Consider the following 23182-nt stretch of genomic DNA (forward strand, 5'->3'; position numbering starts at 1 on the left):
ACAGATCACCTCTGAGCAATCTGTTTGATACTGAGTAGAGTTAGTGATTTGAGCCTGTCCACATAGGACAGGTGTTGAAGGCCATGAATTCTTTATGTGAGGTATTTCTGTGGCCTTTCCAGTTGGTGCAGGTGATTGGAGAGGTACATACCAAATGAGACATTTTATTCGATTGTTGGCCTAATGAGGAAGGAGTACAGAGAGGTGATAACCTCTTTTTTTCTGGATGCAATCCCTTTACTTATGAGATGAACCAAGTAAAAGGCTTTTCTGACCACTGCCTCTACATGATGGTCGATTGTGAGATTGTTGTCAACCTGAGTACACAGGTCTCTCACCACAGGTTGTTTGCTTAGGGGGTTGCCATTGATGTGGTAATCAGTAGGGGCCGTGTTTTTGCAGAATGGTATGATAATACATTTTTTTGCATTTAACTTAAGGGCATGACTTTGGCACCAGCCATTTGTTGCTGTGAGACCCTCTTGCAGTATGTTAACATCATCTGGGAGTCAATGACAGCAGCCAACTTACAGTCATCTGCAAATTTGATCAGCCACAGGCCTTTTGTCTTTGCCTGGACCTCTGAGAAGTAGATGCCAAACAGTAGGGGTCCCAGGACAGATCCCCCTGGGAAACACCACTAATGACAGGCCTGCTGTCGGAGGTGGAGGCACCTATTTTGACCTTATGGGTCCTATCGGTGAGCCAGTTGGCCACCCTTCTGATGAGATAGGGATTTACTCCAAGTTGTGTTAGCTTTTTGATGCTGCCTGAGTGGGAATTGTGTCAAAGGCTTTGGCCAAGTCAAGGTAAGCTGTATGTACTGACTTTCCCTCATCCAGCGCCTTGGTGACAGTCTCAAAGAAGTCAACCAGGTTCAACAGGCAAGATTTGCCCTTGGTGAATCAGAACTGGGTGGATTCAAGTGCTTGGAGATTGCCTTTGTCCTTTTTTATGAGAGCCATAATAATACACTGCACAGCTTTATAGATCAGACTTGTCAAGCTAATGGGGCAATAGTTTCCAGGGTCAGTAGTGCCACCACACTTTTGTGCAAAGGATGACAATGGCAGTTCTCCACTTAAAGAGAAATTAATTCAAACTTAATTTTTCCTTAAAGTAATTTAAAAATGTTTAAGTTAATGAATATTTAAGTTAATGAAATGTTAATTCAAATAGTTTAGAGTAATTATTAAATGAAACAAAAATGTAAATATTTGTAAATAAACTTGTGGATTAATCCACTATACTCCGGAATATCCTTCCATGAAGACCACCAAGGTTCATCTAGCTGAGGACTATGTCCCATCAGTTGAGAAATGAATGAAAATGATGACATCTGATACAAAAGTTATGCACTCAGCATAACAATGTAGCTGTGGTGTCCATTTTCATTCTTCCTCAACTACCCACTCTCCAACCCCTTTCCCTCTCTTCCTAGTGAGGCCTAAAGGATATCCCTTTGGGAATCCACCTGTTCCCTATTTGAGCTTCAGCCTTTCTGTATGCCTTTACCCTATTTTTTCATGATTATATGATGTCATGTCTAAGTTAGTGTTGGGGCTGCAAACTCGATCTGAGGTATGCCAGGATGGTGGGATATTATGGGTAAAGGAAGGAGCTTGAGAGCTGGATCATCAAGTCTAGTAAAAGTGGCCGAGTTGGATCCGAGATCAGATCTAAGCCCCATCAGTTGAGGAAGAATATAAATGGGCAACACAGATAGGTTCATAGGTTCATAGGTTCATACTAGGCTATCTGCCCTAGGGCATTTATAAGCCTAGCCAGAGTGTGTGTGGCTTTCACCATCCCTTAGGATGAGAATACTATACCCATTAGTTTGCTGTGCCTCTGTCCAGCAGTGATACAGAGATGATTCCCGGGGTAAACCTACGATCTCCCATCCACTCGTCAAGATTTCTCTTGAACAGAGTCAGTGAGGGGCTCTGCCTCACATGGACTGGGATTCTGTTCCATAGTGTAGGGAGTCTCTGGGTGATGAATCTGTCCCTCCAGCACGTCCTATTTATATCCGTGTTGAGGTTTAAGTCTCTTGCTCTCGTGGTTCTGGTAGATTTGGATTTTTTGAGGTGGAGCATGTCCATTAATTCCAGGTTGGACATGGCCTTGTATGTCAGGCACAGATCACCTCTGAGCAGACGGTATTGGACTGAATAGAGCTGGAGTTTCTTCAGTCGGGCATCGTATGACATATGTTTGAGCCCCTTTATCCTTTTGGTGAGGAACTTTTGGGGTCTTTCCAACTGCTGCAGGTGTCGGGTAAGGTACATTCCGAATGGGGCGTTGTACTCAATCATTGGTCTGATAAGTGAAGAGTACAGGGGTACAATGACCTCTCCTGATCTGGATGTGAATCCCTTCATGATCAGGTGGGCAATGTAGAAGGTCTTCCTAACCACTTTGGCAATGTGAGTGTCAAAAGAGAGGTTACTGTCAACTTGGGTCCCCAGGTCCCTGATAACTTCTTCCGTGTTTAATGGATTACCACCTATGTGGTAATTAGGGGTTACCTTGTTTTTCCCAAAGGGTATGACTATACATTTTTTGGCATTTAGCTTAAGGCCATGGCTCTGGCACCAGTTATCCATTTCTATGAGACCTTTCTGGAAGATGTCTGTGTCTGATGGAGTGTCAATTATGGTGCCCAGTTTGCAGTCATCTGCAAATTTTGTCAGCCACAATCCCCCTATGTTTGCCTGCACTTCAGAAAAATAAATGCCGAACAAGAGGGGGCCCAGGACTGAGCCCTGTGGGACACCGCTCATGACCGGCTTAGAGTCTGACATGGCACCAGCAACTCTAACCCTGTGTGTTCTGTCCTTGAGCCAGTTTGCAACCCATCTTGTGACATATGGGTTTACATCTAAGCTGGTGAGCTTTTCTATGATGCCCGAATGGGTATTGTGTCGAACGCTTTTGCTAGGTCAAGGTAGGCTGTGTGAACTGCCTTACCCTCATCAATGGCCTTAGTGACTGTTTCGAAAAAGTCGACCAAGTTCAAGAGGCAGGATCTGCCCTTGACAAAGCCAAATTGGGTAGGATCCAGTGTCTGTAGGTCCCCAATGTCTTTATTTATGAGTTCCATTATGATCCTCTCCATAGCTTTGCAGACAAGGCTCATCAAGCTTATGGGGCAGTAATTTCCAGGGTCTGTAGAAGCACCGCCTTTGTGGAGTGGGACCACAGTTGCCGTACGCCATTCTTTGGGTATGTATCCTGTAGTAAGGCTAAGATTAAACAGCAGCCTTATGTGTGGGTTTAGTTCCTCATTGAGTTCGTGTAGCACACAGCCGGGGACACCGTCCGGTCCTATTGATGCTGTGTTTTTTGCTTTAGAGAGAGCAGCTCTCACCTGGGCATCTGAGATGTTTGGGAGGCTAGAATCTGGTGGGATAGATATTTCTCCTTTTGGGGGGGAGAGAGGGGAGAAATTTGCACTGAACCTGTCTGCCAGTATGTTGGCAATGTCTGTGGGTTCAGTGATTTTTTATCATTTTGGACTAATTCTGAGCATATCTGGGAGTTTCCACCCAGGTTTCTAACATAGCTAAAGAAGGCTTTATGATTGTCTTTTGTGTCATTAGCGATTTTTCTCTCAAAGTTGGCCTTGGATGATTTTATGAGTGATCGCAGTTTTTTGCTAGTATTGATCAGAGATGCCTTCCCATTTAGGGATTTTGCTCTGTCATGTTGTAGCTTTCTCCTCTTGTTGTAGAGTTTGTTTATGGCTGGAGTCCACCAGACCGGGCGCCTGCCTTTGGTGGAAAGGGTCTTGATTTTATTAGGGATTGCTTGATCCATACATTCCTGGAGGTGCTCGTAGAAGGCATTTGTAAGGGTTTCAGCAGCGTGGGTTGTGGTTTCCACTGGCTCGGGGGCCTTGAAGGATACCACTCCAGTCTTAAGAAGTGTGAAGTTTGCTTTTGAGAAGTTCTTCACTGTGGTCTTTTTGCTGGGGGTGGGGCGGGATGTGGATCTCCAGTGAGATTAATTTATGGTCTGATCTCACCAATGAGGGATATACTTCCGGTGTGGAGCATTTTGTCCCCATGTTTGTGATGATCAGGTCTAGTATATTTTCTCCTCTTGTGGGAATGGTGACTAGTTGTTCCATAGCATTTGAGTTTATGAACTCAAGGAACCTTTGGGCTAGGGTGTTGGGGCTTGAGTAATGTTCCCAGTCTATGTTTGGGTAGTTGAAGTCACCCAATATGATGGTGTTTGGAGAGACATTCATACTCTCCAGTGTCTTCAGGAAGGCTGTGTGGGTTTCCTGAGTTTGAGAAGGTGGGCTGTAGCATGTTACAAACTGTAGGGCAGTTTTACCTATGGTTAATTGCACCTGGATGGTCTCCGATGCTTCGTGCGTTGCCACTAACCTGGAGGTGTGGGTATGCTTTATGATGCATAATTATGTTGAGTACATAACTTTTCTTTCTGTGAAATAACTCTTTTTATGCTAGGAAAGTTAATTTGTTTGGACTGTCACTCTCTTTAAAGGAATTTTCACTCTTTGAATGCTTGCATGAGCATATTGTGTTAAATCTGTTTTTTTCTACAAATGTTTGTTGAATTTATGTGTTTGGGGCAGGATTAGGTATTGTTGGGAACTGACGTGGATTTCTTACCTCAAAGCCATTTTTTTGCTGTCAGAGGGCTTATTGACTCTTACAAGTTCCATTTCCCATCTTTAAGGCTTCTTTCTCGGCTGAACCAGTGGAGCAATTACTGTCCTACTTGGTTCTTCATTCCTTGTTTGCAAGTAGAAGAAAGTTGTTAAGTCCATGGATGTTATGCCAGTTCTATCTCTGCCTCAGCTGCAGATGGATGGCTCTGCTGTGACCAGATTTGGTTCCTCAGACCACTCATCACTATCTCTTGACTCCTCAAGCGTAGTATCAATAACCACTAAGTACCAGGAGTTAGGCATACCATCTGAGGATGCAGGAATTTTTTCTTCATGCAAGGGAGAACCACTTTTGTCAGTATTTGAGGAAGTAGTGGGTGAAGTCCTACTGCACAGACAGGACAGGATATCTGATATGTGAGGTAGTGTTCTTGCCATGAGTTGTTTTTTTTACCAGGGTGTCTTCCAGGAAAAGAAATAAAACATTAAGAATATTGCTTTCCCTCTGCCAATTTCTATTGACAGGAAAGACCTGCTGGAATTTGCTAGGAAGCTATTTTCTGTTCTTAAAGTAACAAATTCTTCTTCTATCAAAAAAAAAAAAAAAGAGAGATCTGATGTTGTCAATCTTCATTTTATCCTTGACAGATGGGTTTGGTTCCGTTATCGGAACTGACTCGGTCATTACTACAACTCATGCCAGCCAAAACCTTTCGAGCTTCAGATCTACCCATAATCCCTCTTTCACAATTACCTCAGATCTCATTTGTTGCTTTTCCGAAATGGTCACGTTTTGCCAGTGCTCTCGAGTTTCAGTGGGTTAAGGTGAATTCTTTCCATTATTTATCAAAGATGTTTCTCTATTTCTCTCTTCTTCTTAATCACCCTATATTTTAATATTTTTCTTACACGTAGTGTGACTTTAAAATATCATTGTTGATATTCTTTTCCTTTACACGCTAGTGTATTTTCCTTAACTATCATCATTGATAGTTTCTCTTCCCTCTCTCTTAATCTTTCTTTTTCTTAACTTGTTGATATCCCTTCCCTGTACATGTTAGTGTACTTTCTTCAGCTATCATCATTGATTGTTCTTTGCCTTTCACTTTCTTTCATCACAACAAAAAAAAAAAAAAAAAAAAAAAAAACTTGCTTTCCACTCTCCTAGTATCTTAGATGGTGAGTGTGAGTGTGAGTGGCTATTTTCCAGTTGTATTTTTTCTTGTTGACATGGTTGAGAAGGGTAAGGCCCCTTCTGGCTTTAAAAAATGCCAGACGTCTGGCCACAATATTCCATTGTCTGACTTCCATTCCCTGAGTGTATATTGTTTGGGTCCACTACATTTGCAAGAAGACTGCAGCATATGTCATGGGTTCAGTCATTGAACCCTTGTTACAAGATGCAACAAACTTATTTTGAAAGGCTTGATTCCCTTGGCCTTTAGTGAAGCCTTATTTACAGCAGACAAAAAAAAACTGATGTTTCCTCCTGTTTATCCTCATCTTCAGTGGACAAAGGGAAAAAAAGGAGTCTTTCAGTTCTAACCTCTCCATTGGCTCCAAAGCCTAAGAAATTGAAACCCGTGCTTCTGAAGTTATCTTCGGAACCAGAGGCCTGTGGCTCTAAACCACCCATGTTGACAACTACTCCAGCACTGATTGCTGTCTCAAGTCCTTCAACATCGTAGGCCCTGGTGCAGGAGAAAATTTCTACTTCACCTGCCATGACAAAACATCTTATTCACCTTCAGTTGACACTTTCTCTGGAGAGCTTCCAGAAGTTTTTCTGCAGAGACCTAAGTCTCCTTCAACTTCTTCTTCTGCTCCACCAAAACTCTTTCTGAACTCGACGTGGGAAGGCTGGTGAATAAAATTTTGTGGGCTACAGGACTTTCAGGCCCGCTTTTGGTTCCAACACCTTCAGGTCTTAGAACTGAACCTTCTATTACTCCTTTAACTAATCCTTCTCTAAACTCCTCTGAGATCTTAGAGTCATTTGTTCCAGAACTCCTGGCACCGACTGTGTCAGTTCCTGAGGTCCTCACATCCTCAAAACCAATAATTCCCCTGAGCTCTTCTGTGGCTTTGGAACCAGAGATCTCTCAGAGCCATAGCTACCCAGTCAGTTCTGGGGTCAGGACTCGATTCCAGGTTTTTTGGAGTTGTCTGTGCTCCTCTGGGCTTTGGCTTGAGTTAGTTTGGCACCATCTTCTCTCTTGAGGGTCAGTTCTTTTGAGTGGGGAGTGACCCTGGTCTTGAGGCAGTCTCTCTTGGTTCCAAGCTCCCTTCCCTCTTCAGGGGGCCAGCCTTCAAGGCTATGGAGAGGGCCCTCTCACTGTGACTCTGTTGGTGCCTTCCTCCTCAGAACAGGTACCCCCTCTATTATTCCTCCTGCCTCTCCACTGGGATAGTGGGTGCTGAAGTCTCAGGTTTCTTAGACTCAAGTTCTGTCATCTTCGGTTACCTCCTCAGATTATCCTCCTGAGGGTCCCTCAGGAAAAAGAAGGGAGGAAGCACTTGGATTCTCCCCCAGAAATCAGTCACCAAGGACACAGATTTTGATGAGGGGGAAGGGTCCTCATGGTCACCTTTGGAGAAATTCTAGAAATTTTAAAATGAAGGGGTGGCTGGAAGTCTCAAAACCCTTCCTCTGAAAAAATCTGTTTATCTGCAGGCTTTTGGCACCTGCTTGTCTACCTCTTGGGTGATCCCACCCACTGATGAACTCATTCAGTTGATTTCACAGCAGGCATGGAAGACTCTGGATACCATCAAACCCATCCCCAAGAGACCTGATAAAATATTATCTGCCCCTGAGGATAAACAGTTCTGGGCCAAGGGGTTAGCTGTGGATGCCATGGTCATAGTGTCCACCACTAAAAAGGAAATTTTTGGGGAGAGTTAGTCTGTCCATTCGCCCAACAGGAAGTCTCTGCCTATGGACAGATTTGGGAAGAGGGTCTACGCTTCATCAACCTTCACTATAAGGTCTTTGAATTTCTTGGCACACTTCAGAAGACATCAACGGGATCTGATTATGGAATTGTCAGATACCCTGGTGGTAGCTGCAGCTGAGGGAGTCCAAGAGAAAGTGGCTTTCCAGCTAGCCACCCTGGAGTCTGTGTTCATTTTTCCATGAACCTAGTCACTCATACAGCTGAAGGGACTCCCAGAGCAGCGGATACAGGCATAGCCATAAGGGGACATGCCTAGATGCACCTATGTGACTTTGTGTAACCATACAAGTCTTCTTTCTTCAATGCTGCCTTTAACAGACCATCCCTGTTTGGCCCTATGTAAAAAACACAGGGAATGAAAAAACGGAGAAAAAAAAAGAAAAAACTAGTAACACCAAATGTTCTCCATTGTACAGGATCCAATAAAGGCAGTCCCACGAACCGTTGATAGATAAAAACAGTAATAACAGTAATTCTCCATCAGAAAAACTATTCAGTCCACAACCAAGCAATAATTAGTGTAATTTATTAAAATACAGTGCGAAATAGATTTAGCGCTTTCATTTCCAATACAGGAAACTTCATCAGAATGAATAGCATTGTTCTACTTACATATTTATATTGTTCTGTACTAATTAATTGCAATTCAATTAATTGCAATTAAGACATTTGAATTAAAACATTCAAATCACTGTGGTTGAAAATAAAGGTACAGTACACCATATATAAACAAGACAAGACAAGACATGAAATATGTGCAAAGAATAATTTCTATGTATAAGTATATAAATATATATATAATATAAATATATATAAAATATATATAAAGAGACACATAATAGTTATGTGTCTCTTTATATATATATATATATATATATATATATATATATATATATATATATATTTTTTTTTATATATATATTTATATTATATATATATATATTCCTGTATTGGAAATGAAAGCGCTAAATCTATTTCGCATTGTTTTTATCTATCACCGGTTTGTGGGACTGCCTTTATTGTACCCTATGTAAAAGACTTTATCTAGGTGTGAAAAAGATTGTAAGACCCTTTCTGTCATGGGTGTACAATTCTCCAGCCCCCAAATGTCCTTTTCTATGAACCAGAGGAGTGGTAGGAAAATGTGGTTCAAAAAATCCCAAGGGCCTTTCCAAGACACACATGGAGGGAGTTCCCTCAGGGGCAGAGGGGAGAACCAAAATGGAAAACATCACCCTCATTTCAGAGGTGGTCTGCAAAACCAGGGCTTCAGAGATTCCTTTTCAGGGAAGCCCTTTCAGTGCTCTTGAAGGGGAAACTTGATTGTCTTCCTCTGGAGGCAGTCAGGGGACACTTGTCCTTGCACCTAAATGCCTGGCTAAACATAACAACAGATTCCAGTGGCTATATCATTCCCTTTTCTCATCCTTCCCCTGTATACAAGAAAATCCCTGATGTTCTACCCAATCAGAGAAATTCAAAAACTGCTGTACAAAAGAGTCATCCAAGAAGTCCCACCAGACCATAAAGAATCCAGAATATACTCAATTCTTTTTAGAGCCAAAAAAGACAGGGGACTAAAGGCCGAGTTTGGATCTCAGAGTGCTGAACAAATCAGTTTGGCAAACAAAATTCTGGATGATCACAGTACAGTCAAGTCTTCCCTTTCTGAAAAAAGATGACTGGATGTGCTCAATAGAGCTCCAGGTTGCATATTACTCCATAAAAATGGACAAATGCTCCAGGAAGTTCCTCCACTCTCAGCTGGGAGCCAGTCATTACCAATTCAGAGTACTACCCTTTGGTCTCACCATAGCCCCAGTGTGTTCACCAAATGCATGCCAGTAGTAGCAGCTCACCTGAGACTACAAGGATTCCAGGTGTTTCCTTACTTGGACGACTGGCTCATAACTACTTCAACAAGGCAGGAGTTAATAGTAGCCAAAGATTACACTCTCAATATCTGTGCCCATCTGGGGATTATGGTAAACCACGAGAAATCCCATTTGATGCCAATGCAAAATTTAGAATTCATAGGGGCTGTACTAAATATGGAGACAACTATAGCATCCCTTCCTCCAGATAGGCTTCAAAGAATTATGGTACATGTTCAAAAGATAATCCACAGAAAGACAGCTCCTGCATGACTAGTTTTGCAAGCTCTAGGGAGAATGGCAGTATCGATAACTCTTATACCTCTAGCCAGGTTTCATATACAAATTATGCAATGGCTACCAGCTTCTCAGTTGTTTATCCTTCACCAACCTTTGTCAGACAAAATTCTGTTCACCAGTTATTGCAAGAGGGATCTTTTTTGGTGATGGATTCCAAACAAATTCTCAGCAGTTGCCCCTGTGTTCTTCCAGAGGCCATGGCCATTGTAACCACAGATGCCTGCCAGATGGGGTGGGGGGCATTTTCTGGGCAAGACTATCCAAGGCACTTGGTTCCCATTAGAGGCCAACTTCCACATCAATGTCCTGGAGCTAAGCGCGATGTTTCTACTGTTGCAGGCCTTTCAGACAGCTCTTCCTCGGGGAACAATAGCAATTCAAACAGACAATATGTCAGTAGTTTGGTACAACAACAATCAGAGAGGAACCAAGTCTTACCCTGTTTGTGGAGAAGCCCTCAGAGTATGGCAGTGAGAAATCTCATCCAACTGCTTTCTAATAGCAATGCACATTCATCTCTTCCAACTGCTTTCTAATAGCAATGCACATTCTGGGGAGTTCCAATGTGATTGCAGACAAGCTGAGCAGATATATCCTTCAGCCTCACGAGTGATCTCTCAATCCAAAAGTGGCGAAAATAATCTTCTGTCAGTGGGGTCAACCTTGCTGTGATCTGTTTGCTTCTCCCCTAAACAACAAGTGCAGCTATTACTTTGTTCTTATTCCCCTTCTGGGGAAGTAACCCAGTGATGCTGTCCTCCAAAACTGGCCCCCCTGTCTCCTGCATGTTTTCCCCCAATACCTCTAATTCCAAAATTCTTACAGAAAGCACTAAGGTTGAAAAGCACAGTAATCCTCATTGCACCCTTTTTGCCTCAGCAGATTTGGTTCCTCTTTCTTTGGCCTTAACTGATTCGACAACCCTGGATTCTGGACCTAGTTCCAGAGCTTCTGTCCCATCCAGAGGGACTTGTTCCTCCAGATATTTTGAACCTCAAGCTGACAGTGTGGTTCATCCAGTTCCATTAGCTGCCAGGCATCCTTATATTTTCTTTTCAATATGCCACATCCTTTTGTTGGCTTATAAACCTTCCACTCATAAACTGTACTCTAGCAAATGGAAGACATTTACCATTTGAGCCCATGAAAAACATATTAATTCCTTTTCAGCTTCTACAGAGCATATTTTAGACTTTTAGCCTCTCTTTTCCATGCTGGAGTTTCCCTTTCTACCATCAGATTACAATTAGCTGCTATTTATAATTTCCACTATGGATTGGAAGAATGTCCTTTAGCCTCTCATAGACTTTGTAAATAATTCCTAAGAGGCAGACTTTTGCTGGAACCCACTTTCAGAGATCTAATCCTCCCCCCAAGGATTGTGGTGGCGACTCCCTTTTGGCCTAGGCAACGGTGGTTCTCCCTTCTTTTGAAACTGGCCAAGGGCAATTCCCACAAATTTCCTCACAGACTGGATTTACTCACAGAAGTCAGGGTTTGTTTATTATATACCAGCCTGAAAACCCTTCATTTGACTGACTGGGTGATATAATGTTGATACCTTTTAGGCACCTTTTTTTCCTGAGGATGCTCAGCAGGCAAAATAGAAAAGAAAATGCTACTAGGAAATCGTACATCTAGAAGTGGAAAATATTTTCTAGTTGGTGCCATTCCAAGAACCAAGATCCTTTTAAGATCCATTTGCCTCTGGTTCTTGATTATTTGTGCGAGTTACTTTGGCCTTTCTTATTCTTCTATGAATGTTCATTTCTCAGCCATTACTGTTTGTCTGCCCTTGGATCCCCACTTTCTACCTGTCCTCAAGTCAAGCAGTTTTTAAGGATGTTTTACATATCCATCCATATAGGAAACAGGTAGATTCTCATTGGGATCTTAACTTTGTGCTTGAAAAGCTAACTCTTTGTCTGTTTGAACTAGCTTATCAGGCTGATATGAGGTTCCTAACATGGAAGACTGTATTATTTGTTACTCTGACTTCTGCAAGAAGAGTATCTGACTTAAAAGCTCCAATGTTGAGTTAGTCCTAACTCTTTTTCACAAATACAGGGTTTCTTTGAGAATAAATCCTTCTTTTATGCCTAAAGTGGTTTCAGAGTTTATCTCGAGATAATTTATTAATCTTCCTGTATTCTTTCCAGAACTTAAAAACAAGGGAGAAAATTACTTCATAGTCTGGGTATCCACAGGCAGCTCCGATACTACTTGGATGGAGCTCAGTCCTTCAGGAAAGCTGAGCCTCTGTATGTCTCCTATGAAGGTAAGAAAAATGACAATCAGTATCAATGTAGACAATTTTGAGAGGATGTCTCATGCTATTTTTTTTATATATAATAATAAACTACTCCACCCTGGCAGACTCTCCACCCCACCTCCAACCTCCACTAGCAAAATCACAAATATACCAGACATGTTTAACAAATACTTCATAGAAACGTAAACCTACTACACTAGCAGCAGATGGGATACCTGCTGAATACCTTCAGTTGGCTGCCAATGAACTTACCTTCCCTATATCCATCCTTCTAAATAGATCTATCTCAGAAACCTCAATACCACCCATCTGGAAGACCTCCTATATTATCCCCCTCCATTAAGGCAGAACCTCCACCAACCTCACCAACTATCACCCCAAAGCCATCATGTCTTCACTAGCTAAAATACTTGAGAATGTATACACCACCAACGTATGCCATACATTCTTAACAACCAACTTTTCTCTCCTACCCAACATGGATTTTGGCCTGCTCATAGCACAACCACCACCCTACACTCCTTCACAAACCTCATCAACCAAAACAAACACACAGGCAATCTAACCTCTGCCATATTCTTGGACCTACTGTATCAAAGGCCTTTGATATTGTCAACCATTTTAAACTAGTACAAGCCCTTACTGACCTTGGCCTTAGTAACAAGGAAGACAACAAGCAGTTCGGTGAGACAACAACCTATCCACACTGCTACCCATCACCACAGGAGTCCCACAAGATTCCATTTTAGGTCCCCTCCTGTTCTCCAGTTTCACTAACAATCTCCACAGCATCTGCCAAAATGTAGCAGTTATACAATATGTTGATGACTCAACACTTGTGTGTTCAGCCAATGATCCTCAGAAACTCCTCTCTATAACCCAAAATGGCTTCCATACCACTGAAAATTGGTTTCTTAACAAAAACCTAATACTAAATCCCAAAAAAACAAACGGTTGCTTTTTACACCTAACAAATCTACCACAATACCCATCCTATTTAATATTGCATGCAGTGATGGGACTATCATCTCCCCTGAAACTCACACTAAATTGCTAGGAGTGACCATTGATAATAACCTCAAATTTGATCAGCATATAAATCAAACCATTAAAAATATTCACAAAAAACTGGGCAGTCTATATAAAAATAAACCATTTCTAACACAACCTGCTAGGATAACAATTGCACAAACTCACCTCATTTCCACACTATTCTATACCTCACCCATTCTCACCAACTTACCCAAAATTGAAACTGCCAAACTCAACACCTGTTACAATCAAATTGCAAATTTTGCTACTGGTGCTCCCTACTGAGCCCACGATTCCCATTCCCTAAAACAACTTGACTGGCTTGAATTCCCTAATCTCCTAAACTATCATCACCTTTCCTTTGTGCACACTGTCCTACTATTCTCAGACAAAACTCCAGCACTGACCAGTCTAGTAGAACTACAAGTTAAAAACTAGACAACTCCGCTCTAGCGACAAAAAACTAATCAATGTCACCAAGACCAGCAACTCAGCAGGGGACTCCCTCTTCCCTAACTACATAGGCAAAATTTGGAACTCCCTACCTACTGCTATTACCTCAGTAGTCGCAAAGGTTACATTTAAAAGACTCCTGAAAGAAGACCTAAAATGCACATGGATATGCACATGCTCCCCACCTGGCTGACCTTCCCACCCTCCCTCCTTCCTTCTGCCCTCTGACTTCAGCTTCATCACCAAAAGAATGCAGCTTTTCTAGCTTCCCCAAGTTCCACCTCTAATTTTAACCCCTTAGTTAATACCCATATATAACTGCTAGGACACTCTGTATCTGTCCACTAAACTTTACTTTTCTCTTTACACCTCTACTCTCACTTCATACTTAAGCTACTTACACTTTCCTACTTTTCTTACTTATCCAGTTATCCATCTCTGTCTCTTCTCCTGGTACTATACTGCCTACTATGTCTAATCTTTGCTCTCTTGATTTTCATAAACAGCACAAATAAAAAAATGAGGGTTATGCTACTCAACGCCAGGAGTTTAAATCTCAAAATGCACGCACTCGAAGCACTCCTCAGTATGGAGAGCTTCGACATCTGTGCAGCAACTGAAACCTGGTTCAAGGCTCCACAGAGCACCCCAGCACTACTGGGCTACAACTCATACCACACATTTTGGCCACAGAACATGGACCAAAACACAAAAGGAGGGGGTGTATCCATATTCATCAAGGATGCCTACACCTCCAGGTTAGTGGCGCAGCATGATACCTCCGTGATCATCCACGTGCAACTAACATCGGGCAAATCTGCAATGCAAATTGTGGCCTGCTACAGATCACCCTCCATGACCCAGGACCACCACTCCGCCTTTCTGGAGACACTGGAAAACATGAAGGTCCTACCGAACTCCCTGATATTGGGTTATTTCAATTATCCTACCATTAACTGGGAAAACTATTCAAGTACAAACTCCCAGGTCCAGCGCTTCCTGAAATTTATCAACTCAAATGCCCTGGATCAGCTGGTAAACTCCCCTACCAGAGGTGAAAACATATTGGACCTGGTCATCACCAACATGGGCGACAGGTGTTCCGCACTGGAGGTCGACCCGTCAGTGGTTAGATCAGACCATAAACTAATCACTCTGGATGTCCATTCCACACCACCATCCCCAACCAAGGAAACCACAGTGAAAAACTTTTCTATAGCAAACTTCACCTTACTTAAGACAGAGGTGGTAAGTTTCACAGCCCCCATGCTAAAGGATAACAGTGTCCAAGATGCAGGAACCTTTACAAATGCACTTTATGAGCACCTAAATGGATGTATGGATCATGCCATCCCTAGCAAAACCAAGACTCACGCCCCTAAGAGAAGGAAACCAGTCTGGTGGACCCCTGCCATAAATAGGCTATACAATAGAAGGAGGAAACTAGTTCAGGAAAAAAGCAAATCCCAAGAAGGAAAGACATCCCTGATCAGTATCAGTAAGAAACTAAGGTCCCTCATAAAATCATCCAAGGCTAACTTTGAAAGAAAAATAGCCAATGATTCAAAAGATAACCACAAAGACTTATTTAGCTATGTCAAGAATCTAAGTGGCAACTCACTGATATGCTCTGAGCTAGTGCAAAATAGCACAAAATATAGTGAACCTACTGATATTGTCAACATCCTGGCAGATAGATTCAGTGCAAACTTCACCCCCTCTCACCCCCAAAAGGGCCCACAACAATACCGGAAAACTGTAGTGTCATGGAAATCACAGACGCACAGATGAAAACAGCCCTTTCAAAAGCCAAAAGCACAGCATCAATGGCGCTAGATGGTGTCCCAGGCTGCGTCTTGCATGAACTACAGAACGAACTAACCCCCCACCTAAACACACTGTTCAACCTCAGCCTCTCCACAGGCTATGTGCCCATAGAATGGTGCACAGCAATGGTTATTCTGCTCCACAAATGAGGGGCCACAACTGACCTCGGTAACTATCACCCCATAAGCCTGACTAGCCAGGTCTGCAAGGCTATGGAGCGCATCATCATGGAACTCATTAACAAAGACATTGGGAACCCCCAAACACTTGACCCGACCCAGTTCGGCTTTGTTAAGGGCAGATCATGCCTACTAAACCTGGTTGACTTCTTTGAGACAGTCAACAAGGCCATAGATGAAGGGAAGGTGGTTCACACAGCCTACCTTGACCTCGCCAAGGCTTTTGACACCATTCCCCACTTGTGAATTATAGAAAAACTCACCAGCCTGAACATAAACTCCTACATCACGAGATGGGTTGCCAACTGGCTTACAGACAGAACTCACACGGTAAGAATAGCGGGCTCCAGGTCCGACTCTCAACCAGTCACAAGTGGTGTCCCACAAGGCTCGGTCCTGGAACCCCTACTGTTCAGCATATACTTCTCAGAAGAACAGGCAAACACAGAAGGACTATGGCTAACCAAGTTTGCCAATGACTGCAAACTGGGAGCCATAATCGACACACCGGCTGACATGGGCATTTTCCAAAAGGGCCTTACTGAGACGGACACCTGGTGTCAAAGTCATGGTCTCAAGCTAAATGCCACAAAATGCATAGTCATCCCATTTGGGAAAAACAAAACACCTATGAATTACCACATAGGTGGCAGCCCCCTTAATACAGAAGAGGTAATAAGAGATCTGGCTACCCAGGTAGATAGTAATCTCTCCTGCTCCTGGCAGTTAAGAGTGTGTGGAAGGTGCCCTTTAGCTTTGAAAGGTGGCCATTTATTCATATCCTTGGTAGTATAGAACCCTAATAGCTTAGTTTACTGCAACAATGCTCTATTGGAACAGCTAGTGTTATGGGAAGTTTACTTACACAACTGTACTTTCATTCTTATCATTAAAATTAAGTTAGAACAGCTGAAAATATCATGCATGTGCTATGTATTACATGCACTACATTTTAAACTTTGAAAGTATGTTAACTGCTCCTAATATCAGTTTCTGAGAAAAAAATAATAGACAAGAAGCTAAAAACTAAAGTTCAGCTCTTCTTATAGTAACTTATGTTATAATGAATCATTGCTTCATGACAATTTGAATATGTCTTTAATTTTATTGTCATCTTTTAAACTATGATGTGTAAGTAATATTTGTTAACCTGTTTGGAAGATTGCTTCTGCAATTTTTTTTTGCTGTATAATGTATTGGAGCTTTTCTCCCCAGGCCTCTGCTGAAGAAGGTCTGTTCAGCTCAGTTGGACTAACCTGGTCAACAACTGTAAAATAATAAATAATAAATAAATAATAAAGAGATTTCTTCTGACTCTGCAGAATTTGATTGCAGAAAGTTTACCAAAAATGTTTTTTTGAAATGAAGCCTGTTGTAGTTAAGAGCCCCTGCTTCACTTCCAACAAGTCACATCATTAATACTAAGCACTGCCTTCCTCAGATTTAATTAAAGACAGTGATTCATAGTAATGTGACCTTCAGTCTGATGATGAAAAGGATGATGTAACTCTCTCTGGAAATGTCTGTTTCGGGAATTTATTGGCTTAATATCTCAGAAGAGAAAATTATTTTGGCAACACTCTGAGAAGCTAAGCTAGGCATAGTTATTAACATACTCGGTATGCATTCTTTATATGAGAATGTGATAGCCCTTAAGGGTATACCTGCCTCTCAAATGTTTCTGTTTTGCCTCATATTTTTGCCCTGTCCTTCATGAAATGGTTGATTTTCTGGTAAATCACTGAAGATTACAGTCAATTAATAATGCCAAACATTAGAATTCCATACTTATTATTTAGAAAATGCATATTGATGCAAAACCTGTTGTTCTAGTAACCTTTTAAGTGAATTAGAGTACAGTTTAAAATTTTTTTTTGACCTTTGTTCCCATTATTGTTTGCCTTTGTCCATAACTCTTGAGCAAAGAAGTTGAGAGTTATCCTTAAGGTTATGGATGTATACTTTATGAGCAGTCTAATATCCTTCACAATGGGTTCAAGAAGACTGAGAAATGTTATACTGGATCTGAGGAATGCCAGATATTGTTTAGAATCATCTACCCCCCCCCCCCTCAACTTTTGTAATAGCTGACACCTAAATATAGAAAACAATTTTTTACTGGGCTGTTCTAATACTTTTAATAGATGTAATGAACGGGTGAGTATTCTTAACTTCAGATACAGATTTCAAGATTATAAAAGTGATGAGATTACAGTAGGCATGGAGCATACTGGGGCTATAACTGTAAGAGCAAAACTGAGTAGATCTGAGCCTTTGGTAGGAGAAGGTACAATGTATTTACTAGAACTTGCATTGAAAAGTCTAGGAACCATTGTATAGTCTTCTGCTTGTAGTATATGCTTGCCAGTTTTTGAGACGGTAATTCAAATTTCCCACTATGATTGTGTTTGGTTTAATAGTTAGAGTCTGCAGTTTGGAATGGTATACATCAAGGACAGTCAGGGACATGGAAGGGTCCTATAGTTAGCTGTGATATGATAAATGCACTTACTTATAAATACTGGAATATGCAGAAATTCTAGGTCATTATCTTTTTTTAATTAATTGTGAGGTGATATGATTGCAAATAAATATGGACATGCCCTCTCCAGGAGCATAGCCATACTGATTAGAGAGTCTAAATCAGTGGTAGGCAATAAACCCAGACAGAGAGGGAGCATTTTCACTGCTTTGGAGCCACATTTCTGTAACGATAGAAATTAAATTTTTTTCAAGGGTCACAAAAGCTTCTAGGGCAGACAACATTTGTCAGGCATCTATCACTGGGCACTGTCATATGAATGTTGACTTGATTGGAAATGTTTAGGTTGGCAGATGTAGGAGACTGACTTTGCCTTACAATTGTACTTTGGAGGTAAAGAATGTATTCAACATCTGCAGATGTTCTGAAGAGAAAGATAAAGGCCATCCCTTGGAAACCAGATAGAATTGTTGGCAATCTTTCTCCAAGCTAAAACTCATTAGACCCCGCCCCCCACTCAGAATGACACCATCTACTGAGCCAGTTGTCAAAATCCGTTATCTTTTGCTTATGGTACAGCATTCTCTGTGGTGATGGCAGTTTACTGGTTAAGGCTAGCTGCCTTCCAGCCTTAGAAATATACAAGGGGAGCTTATCCTTGTCCTTCTTTATGCCTCCCAAGCTAAAGTGTCAAAGACCATTCACTCCAATGTGTGCACTGACCAGGTCATATGGATATTTGGAGCCAAAGGATCTAAGTGCCTTGGCAACATTGCAAATTCTGACATCTAAGAGATAGATGTCTATTAGTCTGTCTTTGCTTAGCCTGGGAGTGATGCATCAGTATGTCTGACTATTGAATCTCCTATGGCAAAGGCTTTGTCATGGCTGATGTTGTTATCTGGCTGCCTTAGAAGGTGCTATGTACTGCTTAGGTAAGTCATGCTCATATTGTAATCAATAGTGTGTTTGATGGATGAGGTGTGATTTTGCTGCTGAGATATTGTCGCAGTAATGCATTGCTTAACTCATTACGTGCAAGTGACATCTCCAGGTGCATCTGCAGTTAACTCCTACTGACATCTCTAGGCGTCATATATTTCCTGTTCATATTTGCCTCAATAATTCCTAAACCATGCTGTGTACAAGGTTTTAAAAGATTTCATCTTAAAGCTTACACAGTTATAAACTCAAATGCATTAATATGTAACCTCTGTCTAGTGCAAGTAAATAGACATTGACTGTTGATTTGATGTTATCAATCCTCATCTGTTCTTGATTGATGGGTTATAGTTCTGATCCTTGGAACCAATCCAGTCATTATATAACCCACACCAGCCAAAAAACTCCTAAGCTACTAGTCTACCCATAATACCCCACTCTGCATTACCCCAGATCTTGTTTGCTGCTCTTATAGAAAAGACATGTCAGCCTCTCTCTTGCAGCTAAGTACCTTTTATTAACTTTATTACACTTCTCTAATACTTTTTTTGCCATACTTAGGTTATTTAAAAATAACTGATCCTTGTCTACCATTTCTATTCATGTGAATGTGCTCCTTTTTCCTTAACCTGTACCATTGGGTACATCTTGCCTACCATAGTTGCTAGTTCCCCTCTCTTCCTTTTCCTTTATTAATCTCTCCTACCATCATTGGTAGTTTTTCTCCCTTTCAAAAACTAAGCGATTGTGTGTTTCTTGACTTCTTGCCATTTCTAATCATAAAATGGCAGCTAAATCAAAGATAACCTCTGGGTTAAAACAGTGTCAGGAAAACACTGAATTTGGATGGTCATGAAAAATGTATATATTGCTTGGGTGTTTCTCATCTTGATGTAGAGTGCTGAATCTGCCAGGGCTTCAGTAATAGAGCTCTGGTGGCGCATAGAAATAAATTAATCATTAAAGGGCTTCTTAAGACCCCTTTTGAGGAAGCTTTGTCTAAGGCCGACCAGTCTCTGGCACAAAATCTACTCGCTCAGTGCCGACTTCTTCATTGGCATCGACATCTAAAAACATAAACACCCTTTGACTGGTTCCTCTTTGGAACCAAAATACAAGGTTCCAAAGATTTTGGAATGCTCTGATCCTCGGTGCCGACATCTTCCTCGGTGCCGTCGACACCGACTATGGCATTGATTCCAGCAATGACTCCTACCTCGGCATCGACTGTTTTAATTACCACATCAGTACAAACATCTCCGCAGCATCACAGCTGTTACCTTCTGCCCCAGTGCCAAAGACCAAATCTTCCCTGCTACCCAGGACTACATATTTACCATCAATCAACCCTTTTCTAAACCAGCTCCCTAGCTCCTTCATAGAGAGACCTGAATCCCCCTCAGGGTTGTCTGTTCACTACACCAAGAATCTTTCTGAAGTTGATATAGTGAGGTTGGTGGATCATTTTCTGACAGCTAGGGGTCTTACTCCATCTTCTCAGCCCCCTCCCCCTCCTGCGGCAGGGCAATTTTTTCCCAATACTCACACATATACTCCTCCTCTAACCTCTTCACAGGCTTTAGAGCTCTCGACTCCATCCACACAGACTCCTATGGTCTGAGCACTGATATCTTACTTGTCTTTGATTCCGGGCATGGCTGTGACTCTCTCAGTGCCTTCGGAACTGACAGGTCACCAGGATCGGGCCTCCACTGTTGAGTCCAGAGGATTTAAGTCCACTCTTATTTTTTATTTGGAGCAGACCTTACCACTTTGGACTGCTCCAGCTGCAAGCCCATCCTAGGCTCTGGCTCTGCAGATGGGTCTCTCAGGGCAGGGTGTGACCCCAGTTCGGAGTTTGCCTGTCTCGGTTCTGGGCCCCCATCCCTCATTGGGGGGGACTGCCCTCCAAGTTATGGTGAAAGCTTTGGCCACTGCTTCTTCCCAGTTGACTCCTGTGTTGACTCCCGGAATCTCACCCCTTGACTCCTGCTTACCCAGAGCTACCGCCAACCTCCATGTCTGAACACCGAGTTTCGAGGATGCAAGACATAGTCACCCCCCCTCTTCTGAGTCCCTTCCAGATATTCCCACTGAAGAGGACCCTTGGAAGAAATTGTGTAAGAAGAGTCCATCACTGAGAACAAAGATTTTGATGAGGGGGAGGGTTCTCCCAGATCACCCCTTGAAGACATCTCCTTTGGAGACATCCTGGAGATCCTTGAACAGGTGGGTGACTGGAAGCCCAAAGACCCTTCCTCAGAGGAATCTGTGTACTTGCAGGCCTCTGGAGCTCACCCATGTACTTTCTGGGTGACTCCTCCCACTGATAATCTCATTAAACTGATTGGTCAGTGGGCTCCTGATTCGATAGAACTGATTTCCTGGAGACCAGATAAAATACTCTGTGCTTCTGAGGGTTATCAAGACGTGCACATGCAGCTGAAGGGGTGACTAGGTCAGCAGGTTCAGGTGTTGCTATTCGATGACATGCTTGGATGTGCCTGTGTGAGTTTGTGGAGCCATTCAAGTCTTCCTTCGTCAATGCTCCCTTTGACGGATCCTCCTTGTTCAGCCCCAAAGTTATGGAAACTCTATCCAGGTGTGAGAATGATGGAAAGACCCTGTCTGCAGGGGGCATATGTTTTTCTGGTCTCAAATGAGCCTATTCCAGGAATCAGAGGAGTGGGAAGATGTGGTTCAAGATGTCCCAGAGGCCTTTACAGGACACACCTAGTACAGAGTTCCAGTGGAAGATGCCATCCTAGAGGCAGAGGTGGCCCGCAGAACCAGGGTTTCAGAGAGTCCTTCTCTGGCCAACCCTATCTGCGCACCAGAAAGGAAGCCTGATTGCTTACCTCTGGAGGCAGTCAGGGGAAGATTTTCTTTGTACCCAACTGCCTGACGACAAATAACCACAGATACCTGGGTGCTAAGAATTATTTCCAGAGGTTACCTTATTCCTTTCATTCTTTATCCAAAAACTTGAATAAGACTCCCCAATGTTCCACCCAGTCAGAGAGACCAAGCAGCCTTGGAAATACAAAAGCTGCTAGAAAAAAAGAGTCATCCAAGAAGTCCCACCAGACCAGATAGTATCTGGATTTTACTCAAGATTCTTTTTAGTGTGAAAAAAAAAACAGGGGACTAGAGACCAGTTCTGGATCTCAGCATTCTAAACAGATTTGTTCAACAGTCCAAATTCCAGGTGGTTACAGGTCAGTCAATATTTCCCTTTTTAGAGTAAAATGATTGGATGTGCTCTATCAATCTTCAAGATGTGTACTACCACATAAAAATGGACAAACGCTGCAGAAGGTTTCTCTGCTACCAGCTTGGAGCCAGTCACTATCAGTTCAGGGTGCTGCTCTTTGGTCTCACCACAACCCCCAGGGTGTTTACCAAATGCATGGCAGCAGTAGCAGCTGACTTGAGACTACATGGATTCCAGGTGTTTCCATATCTAGACAATTGGCTTATCACTGCTTCCACCAGACATGTACTGCTTCAGGCAACAGATCTCACCCTGCAATTGTTCCTGCAGCTAGGAATCACAGTCAGTTTTACAAAGTCTCATTTCTCCCCCCCCCCAGGATATGGAATTTATTGGAGCTTGTCTCAACACCTCTCTTGTGTGGCTTCTCTGCCTCCCCATGGGCTACAGAAAATAAGACCTCAAGTTAATTTCCTCCTGGGTTCAAACAAAGTACCAGCCTGGCTAGCATTATGGTCTATGGCAGCGGCCATCACTCTGGTCCCACTAGTGAGATTTCACATGAGATTACTACAATGGCTTCTTGCCAATCAATGGTCCATTCTAACCCATCCAGTGAAGCACCCCATACTCATTACAAGCTGTTGCAAAAAGGACCTGTCTTGGTAGATGGAATCTGATCAAATCCTTTGTCCCTTCTCAACCCAAGGCCATAGTGACCACTGATGCCTCGCAGATGGGGTGGGGGTGGGGTATCATCTGGGAAAGATAGTCCAAGACACTTGGTCCCTGATAGAGGCGAATCTGCATATCAATTTTCTGGAGGTGAGGGCGGTGCTACTAGCATTGCAAGCATTCCACTCTGCCGTACTTCAGGGAATGATTGCAATTCAATCAAAAAATATGTCCATAGTCTGGTACATCAGCAAGCAAGGGGGAACCATATCCTATCCCCTGTGTATGTCGAGAAGCCCTGCAAGTGTGACAATGAGCCATTTCCTC

At 42.5% G+C, this 23182-nt stretch overlaps 1 protein-coding gene across 1 annotated transcript in view; it reads left to right on the plus strand.

The window, feature by feature from the left end:
* DNALI1 (dynein axonemal light intermediate chain 1) overlaps positions 1 to 23182 on the plus strand; it is a 787801-nt gene that overhangs the window by 528464 nt on the left and 236155 nt on the right. The window lies entirely within an intron of this gene.

Source organism: Protopterus annectens, chromosome 1.part1 (assembly GCF_019279795.1).
Source record: "Protopterus annectens isolate FY-2018-M chromosome 1.part1, PAN1.0, whole genome shotgun sequence".
Lineage (NCBI taxonomy): Eukaryota > Metazoa > Chordata > Ceratodontiformes > Protopteridae > Protopterus > Protopterus annectens.